Below are 26,121 nucleotides of genomic sequence, written 5' to 3' on the forward strand. Positions count from 1 at the left end.
CCATATTTTTCTTCCACAAGTCCCGTGCTGCCATATAAATGACTGAGCTTGCGATTTAGATGGAACCTCTGGCAGATGATTCCCTATAATGAGGCAGATGGAGACACTGTGGACGCCATAGAACCGGTGGTCCGGCAGTGTACATCTTTTCAAGCGTGCATAAAAGTGCGGTCGGCCACAGTTTTGTGCATCTCTGAAAAGACAGACATCGCTGATCAAAGGCTAGACAGTAACTGTGCTGCCCCATTAGTGATTGAATCCCTCGAGGATTCATCTGGATCACGTATTTTGTATATTTAGATGGAAACCCCAATGTAAGTGCTCAGCTTAGAGCGCAGGATAAATGTGAATCAAAATGTTCCCAATGAAAGCTTTATCTCAAGTCCCCACTCAGGTCCTTCATCTTTTAATGGAAATATAGAGGCTTCCACATTACTGGTAGCACAAAGGATCTGGAAAAAGCAATATGGCTCCCACCCAAAGAAATCCAGCAACATCGGCACTCCTGAATTCAAATACCCCTTCCTCATGAGCCCCACAGTGTGCCTAAACCGCAGTTAGCATCCATATGTTTGGCATTTCTGTAGCAAATAGAGACCCCTTCATTTACAGGGTGGGCATCTCCTGAAGCACAAGCTGGTTATAATGTATGGGCACTATAATGTACAGGCACTACAATGTACTGGGTGCTATAATGTACGGGCACTACAATGTACTGGTTACCAGGGCTGTGGAGTCGGAGTCGTGGAGTCGAAGTTGGTGCTCATTTTGGTGGAGTCGGAGTTGGAGTCGGTATAAAATGGACCGACTCCGACGCCTAAAATATATAATAAATTGGGTACAGTAGTTCAATGCAGAATGTGCTGAATATTTTTTCATAGGAAATTGGGAAAGTTATGAAATGCCCTATAAATGGCTGTTCTATTCCTGATCTAAGGCTACATTCACACACAGCGTTTTTCCTGTGTTTTTTGTGGATACGTTTTTCAGCTGCAAATGCAGATCAGATTTTTAAAAAAACCGCATCACCTGAAAGGTTTTTGAGCTCATAGATAATGTTTTCAATAGCAAAAGCAGATTAGAAATCTGCTCTATCTATATATCCATTTATCCATATCTGTATCCATATCTTATCTGTACCAAAAAGAATGAAAGCCGGATCACACACAGACTAACACTTCCTGCCAGGCAAAGGAGGAGGAAAGAGCGTCTCAAACATCATTAACAAGATATTTTGTAAGTGACAAAGTTCCTGTAACAGTGACAGCAGATATGTCTAACAGACGGCTCCTCCAGCTTGTTGTGAAGGACGGTGTACCATTATCACTATTGGCACGACCAGCTTTTAAAGCTCTTAATGGAGAAATGGCCACAAACTTGGTGTTTCTCTGGAAAGAGAAAGTATTAGAAAATTAGTGATTGAAGAAGCCCTTAAACAAAAGGAAGATCTTAAAAAGACTCTCAAAAGACGCTTCATGTTTCTTACACTGGACGCCTGCACACGTCACAGAGTGAACTATTTTGCCATCAATATTTGATATGTTTGTGACAACAAAAATTGTTACCAACATGCTGGCAGTAAAAGATCCTAAAGCTCCTCACAGCAGCCGGTTTCTCCAGGCCTTAGTGGAAAAAGTTCTGCAAGATTACGAACTCAAAAAAGAACAGGTTCTTGCTATTGTAGCGGACAATGCTTCACACATGATAAGTGCAATTACACTGATGAATGAGAGTAATGAACAACAGCTAAAGGAACACTTAGGATTCAGTATGTTTGAGATGGAAGGCCACAGTGCTGTTCATGTAACTGAGGAACAAACATATATTACTACAGAAGAACAGCAACATTATACTGTAGAAATAGATGATCTTGTTGAAGCTGCTTCAAAACACTTTCCTATTCATCACATGCGCTGTGTTGTGCACACGCTGCAGCTGGCAATAAGAGAGAGTCTGCAAGAGGGACATGCTGGAAATCTGATTGGAAAAGTGAGGAAATTGGTTATTGCCGCCAGAACCCGTAAAATTGATTCCATCTTGAAGAGACGTGCTGGGAAAGGGCAATTGTTGATCAACTAAAACCGTTTCTTATAGATATGGTGAACCCTCAGGTACCCCTAAATGAAGGTCAATGGACACAGGTGGCTGAATTGAAGGAATTGCGTAATCACCCATTTACTGTGACTAAAAAATTACAAGCTGAGGATTTAACTCCTGGCATTTTAATGAGGGAGCGGAAGAACTTGCTATTTTGCTGTTTAATCGCAGATGGCATTTCTGCTTCAATGAAACGGAGAGAGACGCAGCTATTGGAAAATAACATTCTTCTGGCAGCTGTTTATGTGGACCCGAGTCATCGTATACTGCTTGATGATCAACAGCTTACTAAAGAAAAAGAAGCTCTGACTGAGGTAGCAGTTAGGAAGAGTGGCCTACAGGAGGACTGCCAGGTGCAAGAGGACTCGGGTCCTGACAGCGCTACTGCTGCCATATCTTCATCCTCATCAGATGAGGAGTTTGACTTTGACAAGTATTTGGATGATATGGCGCAGGCAAAGCGTTGCCGCAAGGAAAAACACTTCACTCCGTCTCCTATAGCAGCAGATTGGCCAGATTTCAGCCAAATATTTCCCTTGCTCTCAAAGAAATAGAAAAATGCAACCATTCATCAAAACTGACTGTACATGAGGCAATTCCTTTATACCCGGAAATTGTTAGAGATGTTCCCATGTGGTTACGGCTTTGCCTCCAACCCAAGTTACTGTAGAGAGGTTGTTCTCTGGCCTTAAAATTATTAGGTCAGATGTGAGGTCATCTATGAAGGAGGATCTGATGGAGGCAATTCTATTTCTTAGAACAAATTCATAGACTGCGCAAATGTTATTTAGTATGTTTTTGTTGAAAACTGTTTTTTGCCACTTATAGTTTATTACATAGTGTTATATATGTGATTGATATTACCCAGTGTATTACATGTCTACAATTTATTACAGCGGGTTTTTCGGGGAACATTCATAGAGTGGGTGGGAGAGTGTCCTCGCATATCTCCCCGTGTGCTGCCAGGACCTGGGTGAGGTCACAGTCATATGATCAGTCGCGTGGTGGAGGAGTCACATTTCTGGGTTTAAATGACTGAAGGGAAAAACTCTCAGTGTTCAGTGTGTTCGCCTGGAGAAGGAGCACTGCAGGAGAGTGCTGCATGGACTAGAGAACCTGAACCGTGTGTGTTCTGTCAGCCGTGAGCGGGAGGGACTGTGTTTGTTCTGCCGCCATTTTGTTTTGTTTTCCTGTTTGCCCAGAGGGCTGTATTTTCTTTACCACACCTGGGTTTATGCTGCCTACAATAAACCCAAGGAAGTCCTTAAAGCCGCAGTGTACCCGTGTCTACCTGCGTGTGCAGCCGAGTGAGCCGCTCTACCACAGGCGGTGTTAGAAGTGCGGGCAGCGTTTCCAGTGAACACATGGGACGGCCACAAGCCAGCGTATGATGTCAGGCAAGATGGAGAACCTGCTGAAACATCTGCTACAAGCACAGCAGCTACAGATGGCTCAGCAAGAGACAAGTAAGCTGCTTATGCAGCAGATGCAGCAACAGCATGAGCAGCACCAGCAGCAGATTGCCTTGCTGGCAGAGGCGGTTTGTGGAAGGCCGGCAGCTCATTCCCAAAGTCCAGGTGACGATTTTGTACGTCCGGAAGGTGGTAAGACGAGCTATGCAAAAATGACCCCAGAGGATGATGTGGAGGCATTTCTGACTGTATTTGAGCTGGTGGCGGAGCGTGAGAAGCTACCACCAGAGCAGTGGGTGGAGGTGCCAGCCCCCTATTTGACTGGTGAGCCCCAGAAGGCCTATTATAATCTGGCATTACAGGATGCGCAAGAGTATGCAAAGTTAAAAACTGATAGTCACTCCCGCACATGGCAAAATATGTCAGTGAGAGCACAAAGGGTTCACCACTGGGCATATTGTGGGGATAAACCGCCTCGGTCTCAAATGTTTGACCTACTGCATCTGGGGCAAAAATGGCTGCAGCCCGAATCCTCCACTCCAGCCCAGATGGTCTAGCTGGTTGTCGTGGACAGATTTGTGAACTCCCTTCCTAGGCCGGTGCAGACGTGGGTTGCCCAGGGAGAAAATGCTGACAAATTTGCGGGCCTAGTGGGACAATTCCAGGTGGTGAAAAGGTACCTGCGGAAACCAGGGGGTGGTGCATCCCCATAGTGGGGTACCCAGCGGGAATCTGAGCCCCAAAAGAAGGGTAGTAGAGCCACCACTGGGGGGAGTCCTAGATCCCCAGGGGTCGCTGAGGAGTTGTCAAAAGCCACGACGGGGAGAGACTTGCTTTGCTGGAAATGTCGCAGTCCAGGACATATAGCCGCCTGTTGTTCCTTGTCCCCCAAAGAGGTGGACTGCAGCCTAGGGAGGCGCTGCTCCTACTATGCAGATCTCGCCTGCAGTGTGGACTATCATCCCAGAGATGGGCCGCAGTCATGTCCTGTGACCATAAACGGAGTGCTGGTGTCAGGACTGTTAGACTCAGGGAGCTTGGTGACCCTGATAAGGGCCACACTCCCCCACCAGTTGGTCCCAGGGAAAAACATGGGTGTCCGCTGTATCCACAGTGTTGCTAAGGACTATCCCGTTGCCTGAGTGACTATAAAAACTAACTGTGAGGTTAAGTCGCTTGAGGTCGGGGTGGTTAAGGACTTGCTACACCCGGTGCTAATAGGGCAGGACTTTAGTCTGTTCTGGACTTGGGGGGGGGGGGGGGGGGGAGTCAGAGACACCAGGGGTCCCAGACAGAAGCCAGTTCAACCATCAGGAAACCACATCATAGTTGGAGGTGGATGAGTTCCCCTAGTGTGTCCTGGCTGGTGACAAGGACGAGACGGTAACCAGTGAGGCTGAGATTCCTGAACTTGGGGTTTCCGGTGGAAATTTTGGGACTGAGCAAATGCGGGATCTTGCTCTAATAGGGCCATTGGAAAATGTAGCTGTGATCAATGGGGTTGCCCAAGAGCCAGGGGCTAACATCAGGTTTCCACATGTGGCATTAAATGGAGAGCTGCTGTAATGGGTCACTAAGCTAAGAGAAGAAATGGTAGAGCATTTGTTAGTACCGGGTCCCTATAGGTGTAGATTTTTAGACCTGGCCCATTCCCATCTTTTGGGTGGACATCTCGGAGTTGACAAAACACAAGAGCGGGTCTTTAGGAGGTTCTTTTGGCCTGGGTGTCACCGGGAGATTGTTAACTAATGCCGGTCCTGTCCTACTTGTCATCTTACAGCCCATGTGTCCCATTTCCGAAGTCCCCTAGTGCCATTGCCCATTATAGAGGTCCCATTTGACAGGATTGCCATGGACCTTGTGGAGCCCCTGATTAAGTCCACCAGAGGGCACCAATACATTCTAGTGGTGATAGACTATGCAACACGATACCCGGAGGCAGTACCCCTTAGAAACTTCTCCACTAGGAGCATAGCCCGTGAGATAGTCCATATTTTTTCTCGAACGGGCCTGCTGAAAGAGATACTGACAGACCAAGGCACACCGTTTATGTCCAAAGTGATGAGGGAGTTGTGTAAGGCTCTTCAGGTTACACAACTCCGCAGGTCGGTGGGTTAGGGGCACACGAGATGCGTGCGTTCTCAATTGTCTGCTGCCAAATTGAATGTGAGAGGTTTACGGCCGGTGAAATCGGAGTACAAATGCAAGCAGTGGTGTCTCAAATGATTTCTGGTTTATTGGTTAAACAGCACAGTATTTATAGGGAAAAATTAGGTGGTTTCCACCTTCATTTATTTTTCTTTAATAATTATTGCAAGGTATTGCAGTTATCGCTTGCTGATTCCGCATGTTCTATGTCATTATCTTCATTGCTATCAGGAACATTACTGTATTGGTTAATCAGTTAGGTCGAGCTGACGTCTGTCTCTCATGCATCATATTGACCTTTTGGTTTTTATAGGGGATACTAAAAGTCATTTCCATGTTAATAAAAGCACAGTTATTTACTCTTGATAAGCTTAATGGGTTATACAATCATTTTATAGTCCATCTGGAGGTCGTTGTAACCTGGTGATAAGAGTGTACTTTGAGAGGAATCAGAGCCCATGAAACTGCATATTAAATACATATTCAGCAAAGCGTCCATTTGTAATATAAGCATGATTTGATTTACATACAGTATATCTTTATATAAGATAGATACCGTGTATGTATATATATATATATATATATATATATATATATATATATATATATATATATATATATATACATACAGTGGGGAAAAAAAGTATTTAGTCAGTCAGCAATAGTGCAAGTTCCACCACTTAAAAAGATGAGAGGCGTCTGTAATTTACATCATAGGTAGACCTCAACTATGGGAGACAAACTGAGAAAAAAAAATCCAGAAAATCACATTGTCTGTTTTTTTTTCATTTTATTTGCATATTATGGTGGAAAATAAGTATTTGGTCAGAAACAAGCAATCAAGATTTCTGGCTCTCACAGACCTGTAACTTCTTCTTTAAGAGTCTCCTCTTTCCTCCACTCATTACCTGTAGTAATGGCACCTGTTTAAACTTGTTATCAGTATAAAAAGACACCTGTGCACACCCTCAAACAGTCTGACTCCAAACTCCACTATGGTGAAGACCAAAGAGCTGTCAAAGGACACCAGAAACAAAATTGTAGCCCTGCACCAGGCTGGGAAGACTGAATCTGCAATAGCCAACCAGCTTGGAGTGAAGAAATCAACTGTGGGAGCAATAATTAGAAAATGGAAGACATACAAGACCACTGATAATCTCCCTCGATCTGGTGCTCCACGCAAAATCCCACCCCGTGGGGTCAGAATGATCACAAGAACGGTGAGCAAAAATCCCAGAACCACACGGGGGGACCTAGTGAATGAACTGCAGAGAGCTGGGACCAATGTAACAAGGCCTACCATAAGTAACACACTACGCCACCATGGACTCAGATCCTGCAGTGCCAGACGTGTCCCACTGCTTAAGCCTGTACATGTCCGGGCCCGTCTGAAGTTTGCTAGAGAGCATTTGGATGATCCAGAGGAGTTTTGGGAGAATGTCCTATGGTCTGATGAAACCAAACTGGAACTGTTTGGTAGAAACACAACTTGTCGTGTTTGGAGGAAAAAGAATACTGAGTTGCATCCATCAAACACCATACCTACTGTAAAGCATGGTGGTGGAAACATCATGCTTTGGGGCTGTTTCTCTGCAAAGGGGCCAGGACGACTGATCCGGGTACATGAAAGAATGAATGGGGCCATGTATCGTGAGATTTTGAGTGCAAACCTCCTTCCATCAGCAAGGGCATTGAAGATGAAACGTGGCTGGGTCTTTCAACATGACAATGATCCAAAGCACACCGCCAGGGCAACGAAGGAGTGGCTTCGTAAGAAGCATTTCAAGGTCCTGGAGTGGCCTAGCCAGTCTCCAGATCTCAACCCTATAGAAAACCTTTGGAGGGAGTTGAAAGTCCGTGTTGCCAAGCGAAAAGCCAAAAACATCACTGCTCTAGAGGAGATCTGCATGGAGGAATGGGCCAACATACCAACAACAGTGTGTGGCAACCTTGTGAAGACTTACAGAAAACGTTTGACCTCTGTCATTGCCAACAAAGGATATATCACAAAGTATTGAGATGAAATTTTGTTTCTGACCAAATACTTATTTTCCACCATAATATGCAAATAAAATGAAAAAAAAAACAGACAATGTGATTTTCTGGATTTTTTTTTCTTAGTTTGTCTCCCATAGTTGAGGTCTACCTATGATGTAAATTACAGACGCCTCTCATCTTTTTAAGTGGTGGAACTTGCACTATTGCTGACTGACTAAATACTTTTTTTCCCCACTGTATATATATAATATATTCTTAACAAGTGTACTATCCGCAGACAGATGGCCTGGTGGAGAGATTCAACGAGATGTTGAAGTCCATGCTTACGAAGATCATGGAGAGGGATGTATGAGGCAGGGATTGCCTACAGCCATATCTGTTGTTTTCTATCAGGGAAGTTCCTCAGTCCTCTACGGGATTCTCACCGTTCAAGCTGTTGTATGGACGACACTCCCTGTGGACTTCTAGATGTTGCAGAAGTTACACCCCACGAGAACATTATTGAGCATGTGGCCCAAATGCAGGACTGGATCAAAAGGGTGAAGCCGATTGTGAAGGAGAGCCTCCTTCAAGCACAAGAAGCCCAGGCGAGGGTCTACAATCGAGCCGCGAGGCTGAGACAGTTTAGGCCTGGAGACCGGGTGTTGGTGTTGATTCCCACCTTGGAAAGTAAATTCCTGGCCAAGTGGCAAGGGCCATATGAAGTGGTTGAGAAGTTGAGTGACTTCAACTACAAGGTCCACCAACCAGAGAGCAGGAAGCCGTACCAAGTGTAGCACATTAACCTGCTAAAACCATGGCGCGATAGGTATCCGGTACAAGCAACATGCCTAGGTGCCAATACTGAAGCCAGGGTCGAAGATGTCACAGTGGCAGAGACACTGTAACCGGCCCAGAAGCAACAGTATCTTGAGCTGCTTCAGCGGAACTGGGACCTGTTTACGAAGCTATTAGGTTGAAAGATTGTGGAGCACGAAATCCTGACTGAACCAGTTGTAATTGTGAATCAGAAGCTGTATCTATTCCCAAAGCCCGCCGCAAGGTGATCTCCAAGGAGGAGAGGAGGATGTTGAGCTTGGGAGTTATCGAGGAGTCAAAGAGCGGTTGGTCCAGCCCCATTGTCCTTGTGCTGCAGGAGAGTGACGCTTCCGTAACGATTGCAGGAAGCTGAATGAGGTGTCCAAGTTTGACGCGTATCCAATGCCATGGGTGGATGAGCTCATTGAGAGGCTAGGGTTGGCCAGATATATCACCGCCTAAGACCTAACGAAGGGGTACTAGCAGATTCTCCTGTCCCCAAGTGCAAAAGAGTTTATGGACTTCCATGCGCTGCTTGACAAAATACAGAATCCCACTTACGGTGAAAGATTAATCATTTATTCCCAACGCGTTTCGAAGTAGGGACTACTTCTTCCTCAGGGGATGACAAACATCCCCTGAGGAAGAAGTAGTCCCTACTTCGAAACGCGTTGGGAATAAATGATTAATCTTTCACCGTAAGTGGGATTCTGTATTTTGTCAAGCAGCGCATGGAAGTCCATAAATTATTTCCATAAGAATTGATGTATCAGCGGTCACTCGGTTTGACCTTTGGACGTGCAGCAGCTGACCAGAAATCCTATGTGCCTGATCTCTCCTACAAATAGGTGAGTGAATTTCTTTTAATCTTTTAATACTTACTCGGATAAGACCCTATTGCGCTTTTCTGTTCCTTTAGTATATTGCAAGTGCAAAAAACGGGAGCTTTCAATATACCCGGATGTCATTTTAACTACAAGGAGCCCCCGCCACCTTCCAGAGGGCTGTGGACGGGATTCTAGCCCCTCACATGAAGTACACCACTGCTTATTTGGACGACATCATTATGTTCAGCCCGGAGTGGGGAAGTCACCTGCAGAAGGTCCAGGCGGTACTGGATGCACTGAGGAAGCCAGGGTTTATCATAAATCCAAAGAAGTGCACCCTCGGGGCACTACAATGTACAGGCACTACAATGTACCGGGCACTACAATGTACAGGCACTACAATGTACAGGCACTACAATGGCATAGTTGTATTTTCACTTATCAATATCAACACTGCTTGTTTCTGGAGAACACCCATGGAGTCAAATACATCACTGAACCTGTGAATAAATTCCCAGAGGGGTGCAATTTCCAAAATGGGGTTTCTTGTGGGGGATTCTGCTTTTCTAACACTTAGGTGTTCTGTATATGGAGTCCGCAAATTAGTCTACGAAAATTTGTTCCCCAAGAGTCAAATGGCGCTCCTTTCCTCCGAAGTCTCGCCGTGCGGATACGCAGTACTGCACAGCATCATATGTCGTATTTCCACGTCCAGCAGAAATTGTGTAACAAATTATGAGGTCATTTTTACCCATTTCACCTTGTGAAAAAGTAAAAATCTGGGGCTAAGCCAACATTATAGTGGTAAAAATGTAATTTTTTTCCTCACAGTTCAATGGTATAACATTTTGTGAAACCATACCTCAAGACATATTCCTTGAGGGTCTAGTTTCCAAAATGGGGGCAGTTGTGGGGGGTTTCCACTGCTTAGACACAGCAGAGGCTCTGCAAAAGGCGACGTGGCATCCACTATATATGTCATCTGATTTTGCGCTCCAAAATTCAAATGGTTCTCCTTCCCTTCCGAGCTCTTCATGCACCTCCATACAGCAGTATTCCCAAACATATGGGGTATTGCTGTACTCAGGAGAGATTGCACAACAAATTGTATGGTGCATTTTATGCTTTTTCTTTTGTGAAAATTAAAAATTTGGAGCTAAAGCAACATTTTTGTGGTGGTAGAATTAAAATGTATTTTTTCCTTCCACATTGCATTAATTCCTGTGAAGCAGTGGAAGGGCTAATAAACTTCTTGTAATGGGGTCTACCAAGCTGGGGTACTTCTTTCAGTACCACCCCGTGTTTTCGGAGGTTCACTCTGCGTTGGCTGGAGTCTGAATGAATGACGCTGGCTGGAATTCCTTGTTTACATGGGCGCATATAAAAGATCACTGCTTCTCCATGTATTTCCAGTCTGACAACACTTTACTCACAGGACACAGAATATATCACACAGATACAGAGGGCAGGCCAATAGAAAAGCTGCGGGCCAGACATGCCTTACAAAAGCCGCAGGTGGCCGGAGCCTGCCGATGTTTACTGTGGTAATTACAAAGGTGGGGGGAGGGCGGACAAAAGGAGAATATCGTGTCCCCTCTGCTCAGGGGCACAACCTGTGGGCTGATGCATTAGGGACATGCATCTCACATAGAACCTATTATACATACATAAAACTGCACAACATATTCTGGGTGCTAAGTGGTTCTGTAACACGTAACACGGCTCCCCTTTTCAGCGACGCGATCGGCATACACAGTCTGATCCTCAACGGATCGGTTTGGGGATGACCGAAGTTTATGGGGTTGGTACAAGTTCCGTTTGTCAACTTAGTCCATCGGCATTACCGTTTTGTTTGCCAGGTCTGTGGTGGATGATGAAGTCCAGAGGTTGTAGGGCTAAACTCCACCGCAGCAATCTGGTGTTGTCTCCGGAGACCCGATTAAGCCAGACTAGGGGATTATGGCCCGTTAGGAGGGAAAACTGTCGTCCATACAAATATGGTTGCAACTTCTTGAGTGCCCATACTACCGCCAGGCACTCCTTCTCGATGGCCGCATAGCTTACTTCATGGGGCAGTAGTTTCCGACTCAGGTAAGCTATCGGGTGTTCTTGGCCGTCCGGCCCGACTTGGCTCAGTACTGCCCCCAATCCAAACATAGAAGCGTCTGTGTGAACCAGGAAACGTTTAGTTGGATCGGGTGCGGCCAATACAGGGGTATTGGTGAGGGCGTCCTTTAGTTAGCGGAAGGCTTCCTCACACTCTGAGGTCCAGGTTACCTGGCGGGGGAGATTCTTACGGGTCAAATCGGTGAGGGACTTGGCTACGCTGCTGTAATTGGGAACGAATTTCCTGTAATACCCCGCTGTCCTTAGAAACGCCATGACCTGGGTTTTAGTGCGTGGGATGGGCCATTTGGCTATGGCCTCAATCTTGGCTGGTTCTGGTCGCTGTTTCTCACTTCCCACCAAATGCCCTAAATACTGAACCTCTGCTTTGCCCACGTGACACTTGTTTGGGTTGAGGGTGATTCAGGCCTGGTGGATCCTGTCCAATACGGTCTCTAGGTGATTTAGATGCTCTTCCCATGTCGCAGTGTAGATGGTGATGTCATCCAGGTAGGCACAAGCATAGTCCTGGAGACCATCCAGAAGCCGGTCAGCCAGCCTTTGGAAGGTCGCCGGGGCATTCTTCATCCCGAATGGCATAATTCGAAACTAGAATAAGCCGAACAGGGTGACAAATGCCGACTTGGGAATAGTGTCAGGACTAAGGGGAATCTGCCAGTAGCCTTTGCATAGATCGATGGTGGTCAAATACTTTGCCCCCGCCAGCCGGTCTAACAACTCATCCACACGCGGCATGGGGTATGCATCAGTCACTATTTTCTCATTGAGCTTACGATAGTCTACACAAAACCGTATAGTCCCATCCTTCTTGGGCACTAACACTACGGGGGATGCCCAGGGACTATCTGACTCTTCAATGACCCCTAAACGCAACATCTCTTGTATCTCTTGTTGCATCCCCTCTCGTACAGGCTCAGGGACGCGGAAGGGGTTTTGTCGCAGGGGGGTCTGATCCTGGGTCTCAACCTTGTGTTGTGCCAGGCGAGTGTACCCCGGTCTCTCTGAAAACATCCTCTGTCGCAGCCTCAACAACGCCTCCGCCTGCTGTCTCTCCCGGGGGCCTAGGTCTTCACCCAAGTGTACCTGGTCCCATGTTTTAGACTGAGTCCTTTCCCCTAAGAAATCCGGCAAGGGAAGTCCGGCTAAATCCCCTGCTTCAGGTGCACAGATGACCAATACCTCTTCAGGGCGCTCCCGGTAGGGCTTCAGCATATTCACGTGGAACATGCGGATAACCCTGGGGTCGTCACAATCGGCGACATTATAGGTTGTGTCGGCTATTTTCCCCACTACCTGGTAGGGCCCCTGCCATGCAGCTTGAAACTTATTCTGCTTAGTGGGCTCTAACACCAGGACCTCCTGTCCTATTTCCAAAGTGCGCTCTCTGGCCCTCCGATCGTACCATACGCGCTGGCACCGCTGGGTCGCCTGCATGTTCTCACGTACAACCTGGGTCAGCTCTTGTAGGCGGTCCCGGAATTCCAGCACATAGGGTACAATAGGTACCCCTTCTATGAGGCTCTCCCCTTCCCAGTATTCCAGCACTAAGTCTAGGGGTCCCCTTACCCGTCTCCCGTATACCAGCTCGAACGGGGAGAACCCCGTGGATTCTTGGGGCACCTCCCGATAGGCAAACAGGAGGTGTGGCAAGAATTTTTCCCAGTCCCTGTAGGTCCTGGTAAAAGTCCCAATGAGCTGTTTTAATGTCCCGTTAAAGCATTCACACAACCCATTGGTTTGCGGGTGGTACGGGGCGCTTCTAATGGACTTTACGCCGCACAGCTTCCACAGTTGGTTGGTCACCTCTGCTGTAAACTGGGTACCGTGGTCCAAGATAATCTCCCGGGGAAATCCAACCCGTGAGAACACCTGGAGCAGGGCGGCCGCCACCGTCTCTGCCAGTATGTTAGGTAACGCAACCGCCTCTGGATACCGTGTGGCATAATCTACCACTGTCAATATATACTTTTTCCCGGTCTGATTGGGTTTGGCTAACGGCCCTATCAGATCGACCGCTACTCGGCTAAATGGTTCCTCCACAATGGGGAGGGGGCGTAATTTGGCCTTGCATCGATCTCCCCTCTTGCCAATGCGCTGACAACTGTCACAGGTCTGGCAGTACTGACGAACATCATAGGATACCCCCGGCCAAAAGAAGTTTTGTGTCAGACGATGCCTGGTGCGACTGACGGCGAAGTGCCCGGCCAAGGGTATATCATGAGAGATTCGCAGTAGCTCCTGCCTATACTTCTTGGGAACTACCAGCTGTTGTTTTATAGTGGGGCTCGTCCCTGTGTGGTGCTGCTCTGTGATCCGGTAGAGGAGTCCCTGCTTCCATACAAACTGTTCCCCTTCCAGTACTCCTCTCCTGTGCCTTCCCACGATATCCCTCTAATGAAGGATCCTCAAGTAACTCCCTCTTAAATTCATCTGGGGTGGCCCAAGAAATGTGTCTGGCTATGTGAATACGTGCAGGGCTGGGATGTCTTACCTGGGCCTCCTCTGAGTGTGATTCCACCTCCGCAGCTCGAGCTTGTCTCCGGGTGGTCACAGGATAGGTCTCAGCCAGAGGGGCCACCGAGAATGCAGACATCATGGGCCCCAAGTCATTTCCCAGCAAGACGTCTGCAGGCAAATCCTCCATCAAGCCGACCTCAACAAGGCCATCCCCGGCTCCCCAGTTCAGGTGAATCCTGGCAGTGGGTAGTCGATGTATAGCTCCCCCTGCTACACGGACTGCCACTGTCCGGTCCGTCTTCTCTTGGTCCCTGACGAGATGAGGCTTCACAAGGGTCAAAATTGCCCCGGAATCTCATAGTCCCTGCATATGTTTCCCATTAACCCACACGACCTGTCGATGCTGTTGTCGATTATCTGCCCGGGCTGCCTGCACGGGGTCTACTTCATGCAGCACTTCCTCCATCTCTTCCACCCCTTGGTTAGTCGTAGCCCCCAATGCCGGGTCAGCTTCACCTTGGTAGCAGTGTACAGCAGCCCGGCTGAAGGTAGCTATTCCCGCCTTTGGCCACTGGGTATGCTGAGTCCGGTTGGGGCATTGTCTTTGCAGGTGGCCCAGCTGACGGCAGGTGTGGCATCGCGCCCCAGGGGGACTGTGGTAGGCCGGGTTTCTAACTGGTCCCCCTACAATCTTCGGTGGTTTGGGGCCCTCCAGGTCCATGGGCGGGCCCCTAGTGACCACCTTTGATCCGGAGAACTGCGGTCTCCTGGCTTCATGATGTTCATCGGCCAGACGAGCGGCTTCCTCAAGAGTCGTTGGCCGCCTGTCCCGAAGCCATTCCTGTGTCTCGGGGTTTGGTCCATTAAAGAATCGTTCTAACAGGAAGAGCTGGAGGACGTCCTCCTTAGTGGTTGCTTGGCTCCCTTGTACCCACTGTAGCAGTGACCGCCGTAATTTACAGGCCCATTCAGCGTGGGTATCGGTTACGCGTTTTGTAAGTCCACGGAACTCTTGGCGGTAGGCCTCTGGTGTCAGCGCATACCGGGCCAAGATCACTTCTTTGATCCGCTCATAGTCCATACAGTCCTCATCAGGTACCGTGCGATAGGCGTCCGCTGCCCGGCCTGTCAGCTTGCTGGCCAGAATCTGAACCCGTTCCTCCGGCTTCACTTGATGAAGGGCACACTGCCGCTCAAAGTCCTGCAGAAAGCCATCAATGTCTTCCTCTGCCTCCCCCAACTGTCGGAAAGCATTATACTGGATCTTTTTGTGGCTTACTGTTGGAGGTACCTGGTCGAAGGCCAGAGCTCCCCCTGCTCGCTGACTCTCCTCTCTCCCCTCTGCCATCTCCATCTTGGCAAGCTCCACTTTGGTCCGCTCTGCCATCTCCATCTTGGCTAGCTCTATCCTGGTCCGCTCGGCCATCTTTTCCTTCAGATCAGTACGCACATCAGCCATCACCTCTCGTATGATCTCTACTGCAGGGTTTAGGCCATAGAACGCCAGTCTGTTCTTTACCTCCCTCTGGAATTCGGTCTCCTCCCCGTTCACATTGCGGGGCGCTGCACTGTCGTGTTCCATGATGGCTGCTATCAAATCCGCTTTTGTTTTGTTGCTGGCGATCAACCCTCGGGCTTCCACCAGATCTTTTAATGTAGTACTCTTTAACTTCTGGTAGTTATTTTCCATTCATTCCTTTCCTCCTGTAGAAGGGGTATCAAATTCCGCTGTCTGCCACCAGTGTAACGGGGTCTACCAAGCTGGAGTACCTCTTTCAGTACCACCCCGTGTTTTCGGAGGTCCACTCTGCGTTGGCTGGAGTCTGAATGAATGACGCTGGCTGGAATTCCTTGTTTACATGGGCACATATAAAAGATCACTGCTTCTCCATTTATTTCCAGTCTGACAACACTTTACTCACAGGACACAAAATATATCACACAGATACAGAGGGCAGGCCAATAGGAAAGCAGCAGGCCAGACATGCATTACAAAAGCTGCAGGTGGCCGGAGCCTGCCGATGTTTACTGTGGGAATTACAAAGGTGGGGGGAGGGCGGACAAAAGGAGAATATCGTGTCCCCTCTGCCCAGGGGCGCAGCCTGTGGGCTGATGCATTAGGGACATGCATCTCGCATAGAACCTATTATACATACATAAAACTGCACAACATATTCTGGGTGCTAAGTGGTTCTGTAACACGTAACACTTCTTGAATGTGGTTTTGAGCACCTTGAGGGGTGCAGTTTTTCGAATGGTGTCAATTTTGGTATTTTCTGTCACATAGGCCCCTCAAAGTCACTTCAAACGTGAAGTGGTCTCTAAATAAATAAAGTTTTGTAAATTTTGTTGGAAAAAAAGAGAAATTGCTGATAAATTTCTTAACAAAAAAATTATGTTTCAAAAATGATTCTGATGTAAAGTAGACATGTGGGAAATGTTATTTATTAACTATTTTTGGTTATTTACCTATATACTCGTGTATAAGCCAAGCTTTTCAGCACATTGTGCTGAAAACACCCCCCTCGACTTATCCATGAGTCATTGTCCCAGAAATACAGCGGGGGGAGGGGGTGTGGCGGAGCAGTGGGTCACAGAGGCAGGAGAGGGCGGCTAAAGCCTGTGCCCAAAACACCCCCCTCAGCTTATACAAGAGTCATTGTCTCAGAAATACAGTGGGGGAGGGGGAGTGGCAGAGCAGCTAAAGAGAAATGAATATTCACTGCGCTGGCAGTAAATATTCATTTCTCCTATATCGTGCACAGTTACAGCCGCAGCCGCCGGCTTTCAGCACACATCCTACTTACCTTCCTCGGTGCCCTTGCTGCATCTCGTTCGTTCCGGCGCTAGCAGCTCTTCCGGCCGAGCAATCACGTGGCTCCGCTCATTAAGGTAATTAATATTCATGCCTCTCCACTCCCATAGGTGTGGAGTGAATATTCTTTACCTTAATGAGTGGGCCACGTGATCGCTCGGCAGGAAGAGCTGCTGGCGCCAGAACGAGATGCGGCGAGGACGCACAGGAAGGTAAGTAGGATGTGTTTTTGTTTTCTTTTTAATAGGAACCATGCATACAAGGATAGGGATGGGGGAGCCATGTATTCAAGGACAGGGATTGGGGAGCCATGCATACCAGGACAGGGATGAGGAGACAATGCATACCAGGCTTACACTCGAGTCAATATGTTTACCCAGTTTTTTGAGGCAAAATTAGGTGCCTCGATTTATACTCAGGTCGACTTATACGGTAACTATGTTGTTTAATCCCTTAACGACCAGAGGTATGTTTGATTTGCGTTTCTGTTTTTCGCTCCCCTTCTTCCCAGATCCATAATGTTTTTATTTTTAAGTCAATATGGCCATGTGAGGGCTTGTTTTTTGTGGGACGAGTTGTACTTTTGAACGACACCATTGGTTTTAACATATCAAATACTGGAAAACGGGGAAAAAAATTCAGAGTGCGGTGAAATTGCAAAAAAGTCCAATCCCACAGTTGTTGTTTTTTTAACCATGTTCACTAAATGCTAAAACTGCTCTGCCATTATGATTCTTCATGTCATTGCGAGTTCATAGACACCAAACATGTCTAGGTTCTTTTTTATTTAAGTGGTGAAAAAAAATCCAAACTTTGTTAAAAAAAAAAGCGCCATTTTCCGAGACCTGTAACGTCTCCATTTTTTGTGATTTGGGGCTGGGTGAGGGCTTATTTTTTGTGTGCTGAGCTGAAGGTTTTATTGATACCACTTTGGTGTAGCTATGAACTTTTAATCGCCCATTATTGCATTTTATTGCAATGTAGCGGCGATCAAAAAAACGTAATTCTGATGTTTTTAGTTTTTTTTTCCTGTTACAACGTTTAGCGATTGGATTATTTATTTTTTATATTGATAGATCGGGCGATTCTGAACTCAGCGATACCAAATATGTGTATATTTGTTTTGTTTTTTATTTTATTTTGAATGGGGTGAAAGGGGGTGATTTGAACTTTTTATATTTTTTAAATACTTTTAAAAACTTTTTTTTTTTTTACTTTTTGCATGCTTTAAAAGTCTCCATGGGAGACTAGAAGCTGCACTTCTTTGATCGACTCTGATACATTCAGGTGATGATCAGATAGCAATCCGGTTATGCTGGAGACCTCTGATTGTCCTGCCTATCCATCGGTGACCCGCGATCATGTGACGGGGTAACTGATGGGCAGTATTTCTGGCGCACTTCCGGAAAGCGCAAGTTAAATGCCGCTGTCAGAGATTAACTAGTTAATAGCCGCGGGTGGATCGCGATTCCACCCGCAGCTGTTAGAGGCACATGTCAGCTGTTCAAAAGAGCTGACATGTGCTGGAAAGATGTGGGCTCAGTGCTGAAGTCCACATTAAAGGGAGGGATTCTGACACGGGCATATTATTACGCCCAACGTTGGCAAGGTGTTAAGGGGATAAAAATTTTAAATTTTTAAACTCCAAAATACTCTTTATGAAAATATCAAAAATTTGACAAAAAAATTAACGCAAATAATGACAACCAAAATTTACAACAAACTTGAAGTACAATATGTCATAAAAAAACTATCTCAGAATCAGTGGAATGTGTGGAGGCTCCAGAGTTATTACCATATAAAGTGACAGTGGTCAGAATGAGGCTCGGTCATTAACGTATGGAACTTACAAAGTGGTTTGGTCCTAAGGAGTTAATGTGCCTTCAGAGCTATTGCAGTCTTCTAAGGTTTCCTATGATGCCCTGGGGCATACTGAGGACATGATTATGGTGTCTGGCTTGTGCCAATGTCACCAGTTTATGTGTTCTTCACTTTACCCGTCATTGAGTTATTGTTATGGCATGTAGCTTTCTTCCTTATTACCGGTGCTTTCACTGACGTGAGTCTTCATTGTGAGCTCCATAAAATATATTTAGAAATCCATTAAGTGTAGTTAGAAAAAAATCACATCCAATCTATTTTTCTTCCTTATAGGAAATCCTTGTGAGAATAACAGTTTATCACTAAATTGTAAGAAAGAAGATATCGGGAAGCAGTCTAATGGAGAAAACCTCATTACCCTTCATGGACCTCCTGGACTTCACAGCACCTCACTTTCTTATACTCCTCCTAATCATGAGGAACCCTCTCCTGAGCAATCTCACATTGTTACCACAATTCCAGGTGACAAAGTGGATACAAGATTTCAGTGTGACAAGCAAATTACTACAAGCTCAGATTTTTTAACACAAGGAAAACACAAAGGAGAGAAGCCATACTCCTGTTCAGAATGTGGGAAATGCTTTACAAATAAAACAAAATTTGTTACACATGAGAGAATTCACACAGGAGAAAAGCCATTTTCATGTTCGGAATGTGGGAAGTCCTTCACAGATAAAGCGAATCATAATAGACATCAGAGAATTCATACAGGTGAGAATCCATATTCATGTTCAGAATGTGGGAAATGCTTTACAAAGAAATCACACTTTGTTATACATAAGAGAATACACACAGGAGAAAACCCATTTTCATGTTTGGAATGTGGGAAGGCCTTCGCAGATACAGGGAGTCTTATTACACATCAGAGAATTCACACAGGAGAGGCTCCATTTTCATGTTCAGAATGTGGAAAATGCTTTTTATATAAATCACAAGTTGCTGTACATGAGAGAATTCACACGGGAGAAAAGCCATTTTCATGTTCAAAATGTGGGAAGGCCTTTACAAAAAAAGGGAATCTTACTATACATCAGAGAATTCACACAGGAGAGAAGCCATATTCCTGTTCAGAATGTGGAAAGTCCTTCTTAGATAAACGGAGTCTTATTACACATCAGGGAAATCATACAGGAGAGAAGCCATATTCATGTTCAGAATGTGGAAAGTCCTTCTTAGATAAACGGAGTCTTATTACACATCAGAGAATTCATACAGGGCAGAAGCCATTTTCATGTTCAGAATGTGGGAAGGCCTTCACAATTAAAGGGAATCTTACTATACATCAGCGAATTCACACAGGAGAGAAGCCATATTCATGTTCAGAATGTGGAAAGTCCTTCTTAGATAAACGGAGTCTTATTACACATCAGGGAATTCACACAGGAGAAAAGCCATATTCATGTTCAGAATGTGGAAAGTCCTTCTTAGATAAACGGAGTCTTATTACACATCAGAGAATTCACACAGGAGAGAAGCCATATTCATGTTCAGAATGTGGGAAATGTTTTAGAAATAAATCACATGTTGTAAAACATGAGAGAAGACATGCTGGAAAAAAACTATAATTATGTTCTGTGTTTTATAAATTTTAATAAATATTGCTCAGTTTTAAATAAGTACACCCCCCTTTGATAAGATTTAATTAATATCTCACTGAACTTCAGAACCATTTTGCCAACACAGTTTCATAGAACATTTTGTTTGGGGGGAATATAATGGAGAGGAGTTGTGTTACAGAACCCCCCAGCACCCCAAATAGGAGATGCATGTATGATAGGTGCAATGTGAGATGTATACCCCTAATGCAGCAACCGACCGGCTGCGACCCCTGGGCAGAGGTAAATGAGATATCCCACTTTTGAGCTCCCCCCACCTTTGTAAATCCCACGGTAAATGATCGGGGGGTCGCTGGTCACCTGCGGCTATTGTAATGTACGTCTGGTGTCTTAATTGGAGCCTGTTATCTACTGGCCCGCCACATATTGATTGTCCTATCCTCTGTATGTATATATATTCTGAGACCGGTGAGTAAAATGTTGTCACACTGGAAATACGTGGAGAAGCAGTGATCTTTTATATGTTCCCATGTTACAAAGCCTTTCGAGCCAGCGTCCTTCATCCAGAAGTGAGGAAAAGCAGAGTGGACCTCCTGAAACACGGGGTGGTAATGTAAGAGGTATTACAGCACAGAAGACCCCGTTACAAGCTGTGTGTGGGTAATATTATGGATAGGAGCTGTTTGTGTGTTGGGGGGCAATATAACAGAGAGGAGCTGTGTGTGTGGGGAATATAACAGAGGAACTGTGTGTGGGGGGAATATGCTAGAGAGAAGCTGTGTGGGGGATATGATGAAGAGGAGCTGTTTGGGCGGAATATGACAGAGAGGAGCTGCATGTGGGTCTGAATATGACAGAAAGGAGCTGTGTGTGGGTGGAATATGATGCAGAGGAGTTGCATGTGTGGGGGAAATGTACCAGAGGATCTGTGGGGGGAGTATGACGGAGAGGAGCTGTGGGGAATATAACAAAGAGGAGTTGCGTGTGGGGGGGTAATGTAACAGAGGAGCTTTGTGGGGGAATATAACGGAGAGGAGCTGTGTCTGAGGAGAAATGTGACGGAGAAGAGCTGTGTGTGGGAGAGATATAACAGAGAGGAGCTCTGCATGTGGGGAATATGACGGAGAGGAGTTTGTGTGTAGGGAATACAACAGAGAAGAGCTGTTTGTGTGGAGGTATATGACGGAGAGGAGCCGTATGTGTATTAGCTTCAGTGATGTCAACCTAGAAAAATGCTCCAGCACAAGAAGCGGTTAAGCAGCCATGTTTAGTGCTAGGTTGATTGAACAGATGTGAGTGAGGAGTCCAGAGGATAAATTATCTTTCCTCCATCTCACGTATCTTCCCTACCCGATCTATCTATTATAGTAAACGGCATCACGCTCTCCCACACCTGAAATCCGCTGCCTCGGAGTAACTCTCGACTCTGCCCTGTCCTTCAAACCACACGTCCAAACTCTTGCCACCTCCTTTTGCCTCCAACTCAAAAATATTTCCAGAATCCATTCCTTCCTCAGCCCTCAATCTACTAAAACTCTTGTACACGCCCTCATCATCTCCCGCATTGACTACTGCAACACTCTCCTCTGTGTCCTGCTAACTCTCTTGCACCACTCTGCTGCCTGACTAATCCACCTCTCTCCTCGCTACTCCCCTGTCTCTCCCCTATGCAAATCCCTCCACTGGCTCCCAATTCCTTAACGAATCCTCTCCAATCCATCCTGTCCAGTCCCCTCCTCCCCCAGTTTTGGTCAGGGGTGCCTTGGAATACGAAGTCCAGGGTATCCTTGACTCCCGCTTAGGCTGGAGTCACACACAACGTAGAAAAATACGGACCGTATTGTACGGCCGTAATACGCATAAATGGTCCCTAAATAGTGCTCCGTATGTCATCCATTGTCAGGGTGTGACCGCGTATTTTTCTCATGTAAGCATCCGTATGAATCCGTATGTGATCCGAATAGCGGTTTTTTCTCGCAACCTTGCAAAATGGACATTTAACGGTTTTGAGGCCTGCACATAATTTAAATCATCAGCACCAACCCTATTGCCTCAACATCAGGTGGCAGCCTCCAATCTGCCCATTTTGGTGCTGTGCTTGTGTTGGTGTATTGGTGGCTGGTAGCAAACATGTCAGACACACTTCAGTTCACCCCAGCTGACCGTGTTCTTTTCAACTGGGTTTTGTCCCGCCGCTTTGGCCAGCCATACCCAGTGATTGTGGATCCGAGGAGGAGGAGACGCATGTGTGTCCATCCACTTTTAAGGCAACGACTCACAAGAGGTCATTTTCACCGCCTCTATTCTTCTCTGCGGGATCATCTGGAAAAATTTTACCAGTACTGTCGCATGAGCCTTGCAACATTTGATCTACTCTTGGAGACAGTACGCCCTGGGATAACCTTTCAGGACACAAGGATGCGCAAAGCCATATCTGCAGAGGAACGACTTCTACTCACATTACGGTATGTACTAGACAACCGCATTCTCTATGTTCATGATGTGTTGCCCAAAGTATGTTTTTTTTTTTTGTTTTTTTTTTTAATAAGTTTAATGCCCTCATCTTATTCCAGGTATATATAAACTTACACACCAGAATGTTATGTGTAATATGTCATACTTTTCTGTTGTATTGTTGGCTCTGGCCGACCCTCAGTACAAGTTTATAATTGTTGATATTGGGGCCTATGGAAGGATGGGAGACTCTAGAGTCTTCAATACTTCCATTATGGGTCGGCGGCTACGCACCAACCAGTTGGATCTACCACCACCACGCCAGATGTGGTAGATGAGGCGTTTCAGTTAACGCACAATGTCATGAGGCCATATCCCCAGCGCAACCTGGACCACCGGCGCAGAATTTTTAACTTGCGCCTATCACGTGCTCGGCGACTGGTGGAGTGTTCCTTTGGCATTCTTTGGGCCAAATGGCGGGTACTCCAGTCTGCCATTCAGCTGAGTGAACAAAATGTAAACGAAGTAATTAAAGCATGTGGCGATCTTCATAACTTCACCAGGATACATGATTGTTCCTCCTCTGCTGGTGTTGTGCGTGGGTCAGACAATGTACGTAGGGCGAGACCACCTATCAACAGTCAACGTAGACGGCTCTCTGGGCTCAAAGTGCTTGATATTTTCATAAATTACTTTGTCACCTGAGGGGGATACTTCTTGGCAAGAGCATGCTGTGTCTATGTTGTAAATTTTTCTTTTTGGCCTTTGAGAAACTATATATATTACAACCCGTTATGTGTTTTCTCTGTTTCTAAATCACTGTGTAAGCATATGGCAGCATGTTGTGATGTAAGTGCATCATTGATAAAGACAACAACAACTGAAAGTTAAAACTTTTTATGTATCCTTTTTTTCAAGGCCATGTGAAACCATATTCGAGCCATATGGTATTTAGCAAAATGGCCATAATTGGCCTTAGAACAAAAAAAAAAGATTAAATGTTACAATACAGCATTAACCACAAAAAAACACACAAACTTATAAATTGTAGTATGTAAGGGGCAGAGAAGGCGGCAGCCCAGCCTATGTTGCCTGATCGCTAGTTTGGCCAACTTGTCCCTCGGCCTGTGTGGGGGCATACTCTTGCCCATGATGGAGGTAGTGGGCCGGCTCATGGGTTTGAGGTGGATACTGGGCACTATGATATTGGAGATGACTCTCCTGTTGGGGCTGGTAGGGCCGTGAGTCTAAACCACCAAAATGGCCATGTCGTCCCCAACCAGATTGGGACCAGCCTCCAACATTGGCTGGGAATAAGTGGCCATATTGGTGTGCTGGGTTATACCCTGACATTTGGGAATGATGTTGCCAATGTTGGGTGGGGGGGGGGGAAGGGGGTGAGGTGTAGGCCCACATGTAGGAGGATCCTCAGACCCTGATTGAGCAAGCACTTGGGGGTGTGGGTTAAAACGCATGAGATTCCTGGGTGACAGCTGCCACCTCTCCAGAAACTCAAACACCTCATAAGGTGTATTGGGGGGTGTGCTTGCGTCAATTAGGATCTGAATGGATCCTCGCACACGTAGCCGCACCTCATGGGGAAGGGAACTAAGTTAATGGGCGAGGCTGCGTGAGTACTCCTCCCCATCATCAGTGGCAACTCTGGTAAGATAATTTTGGTCCCCTGTATCCACATTGGTCCTGGTATGAGTGGCAGGGATATGGCGCCTTCGTCTACCTCGCCGGTATGGCACAGCAGGCTGGGGGGAGCCCTCTAGCCGAACAGTTGGGCTGCTGCTGTTGCCCTGTTCATACTGGATGTCAGGTGGGGCTGCAGCTGACGGTCCTTGTAGTGGCTCTGTTCCTGGTGGTGGTATTTCTGGTGGCGGGCCAGGTTCTAGGGCAGGATCAGGTCGAGCAGGAGAAGTCACTTGGGCCTGGTTCCTTGGAAGGTCACAAAATGGGCCAGACACCTCAACCCCTCCACCTACAGGATCGAGGATGGCCTCTGAATCAGACCCTGTCTCCCTTTCAGTGAGGTTAGATTGAGTTCTGTGATTAAATATAAAATGTAGAAAAATTAAAATTTGGATCGGGCCCTATAAAGCACTTGTGTCATGTGGTGTTTTTGGTATACTTACGGTCTGAGATCCATAATTGGAGCAAGAAGCGGTCAAAATAAATATATTTCCGCTTTGTGGGGGCCGCAGAACCACTTCTTGCCCGCTGCTGGCACTCACGGCGATACTGGTCCAGCGTCTCATCACATCTTCGACTGCAATGTGACATAAAAGAATGAAAAATTACAAGTTTTTTAACTAGTATCAAAGTCATGTGGCCTACTAGTGTGTGAGTTCTACCCAGGGTGGCATATAGCATTGGTGCAACCAGGCCAGATGCACAGGGTCACAGTAGCTCATGTGGCAAGTAGCAACTCTTTCAACTGTTTTTGCTAGGCATTATGAGGAGCTTGGGGACAGAGTAACATTCTCTCAGGGTGAAACAGTGGGTCCAAAAATAATATACAAGCCACAAGAGCCCAATATCAGAAGCACAGGATGTGGGGGGCCTACTTGTAAAATAATTTTTTGATGGCAGGTAATTTGACATACATAATTTATGGGCACTTATGTGCTGCTGCTCCTCACGTGGTCGATTACCAAAATCAGGGAACATTTCGCGACATATGCCATATACTTTCTTGCCCGGTCGGCGTAATGTGCATCCCGTTGGTCCCATAATTCCAGGCGATCCTGCACAAGAACAATTAGCATCTCCACATTCAGATTCTGGTAGGGTGCCATGATGCTGTACTCCATGGAGGCGTACTTCCTGGATGTCTGGAGCGCTTTTTGAGCTCATTAGCATGTCTAAGCTTCCTGATAATTGCTTGGAACATTTCCTGTCACCAGGAGAAGTCCTGCGTATTTCTCGCAAGTCACACGTGTGGTCCATGTGTAATGCGTATTTTTTGCGCACCCATAGACTTGCATTGGCGTAATATGGTCATAGTACGCTGACAATCGCAGCATGCTGCGATTGGCACGGACCGTATAAAATACGCGACAAAAATACGGCTGATAGGAGCTACCCCATAGAGAATCATTGGTCCGTGTGCAATGCATTTTTTTAACGCCTCTCACTCGTCCGTATTCCTCTCTAGTGTGACGCCGGCCTTAGTGAGAGGATCCGTGCAGTATCTGGTGCACTGGAAGGGCTATGGTCTTCACCCTAACAAACCAGGTTTTGAGGGTCCGGAGGCCCCTCTTAGGAGGGGGGTAACATAGTAACATAGTTATGAAGGCTGAAGGAAGACCTTATGTCCATCTAGTTCAGCCTATTTTTAGTGCAGCTGTTCTGCATTGTTGATCCTGGGGAAGGTAAAAAACCCACAGAGTAGAAGCCAATTTTCTCCATAGGGAAAAAAATTCCTTCCCCTAAGCTGGGTCAACCATCTACCTATAATATTCTGTTATTCGTGACCTTCTATACTGTTACTCACAAGAAAAGCCTCCATTCCTTTCTTACATTCATTCAGTGAGTTGGCCATC

The 26,121-nt window shown here is 46.3% G+C and overlaps 1 protein-coding gene across 1 annotated transcript in view; it reads left to right on the plus strand.

Annotated features, from left to right (window-relative positions):
* Positions 1-26,121, plus strand: part of LOC141074920 (uncharacterized) — a 254,130-nt gene that overhangs the window by 41,535 nt on the left and 186,474 nt on the right. The gene's annotated exons all lie outside the window — the stretch shown is intronic.

This window comes from Dendrobates tinctorius, unplaced genomic scaffold (assembly GCF_039654945.1).
Source record: "Dendrobates tinctorius isolate UK_male_01 unplaced genomic scaffold, ASM3965494v1 ptg000342l, whole genome shotgun sequence".
Classification (NCBI taxonomy): Eukaryota; Metazoa; Chordata; class Amphibia; order Anura; family Dendrobatidae; genus Dendrobates; species Dendrobates tinctorius.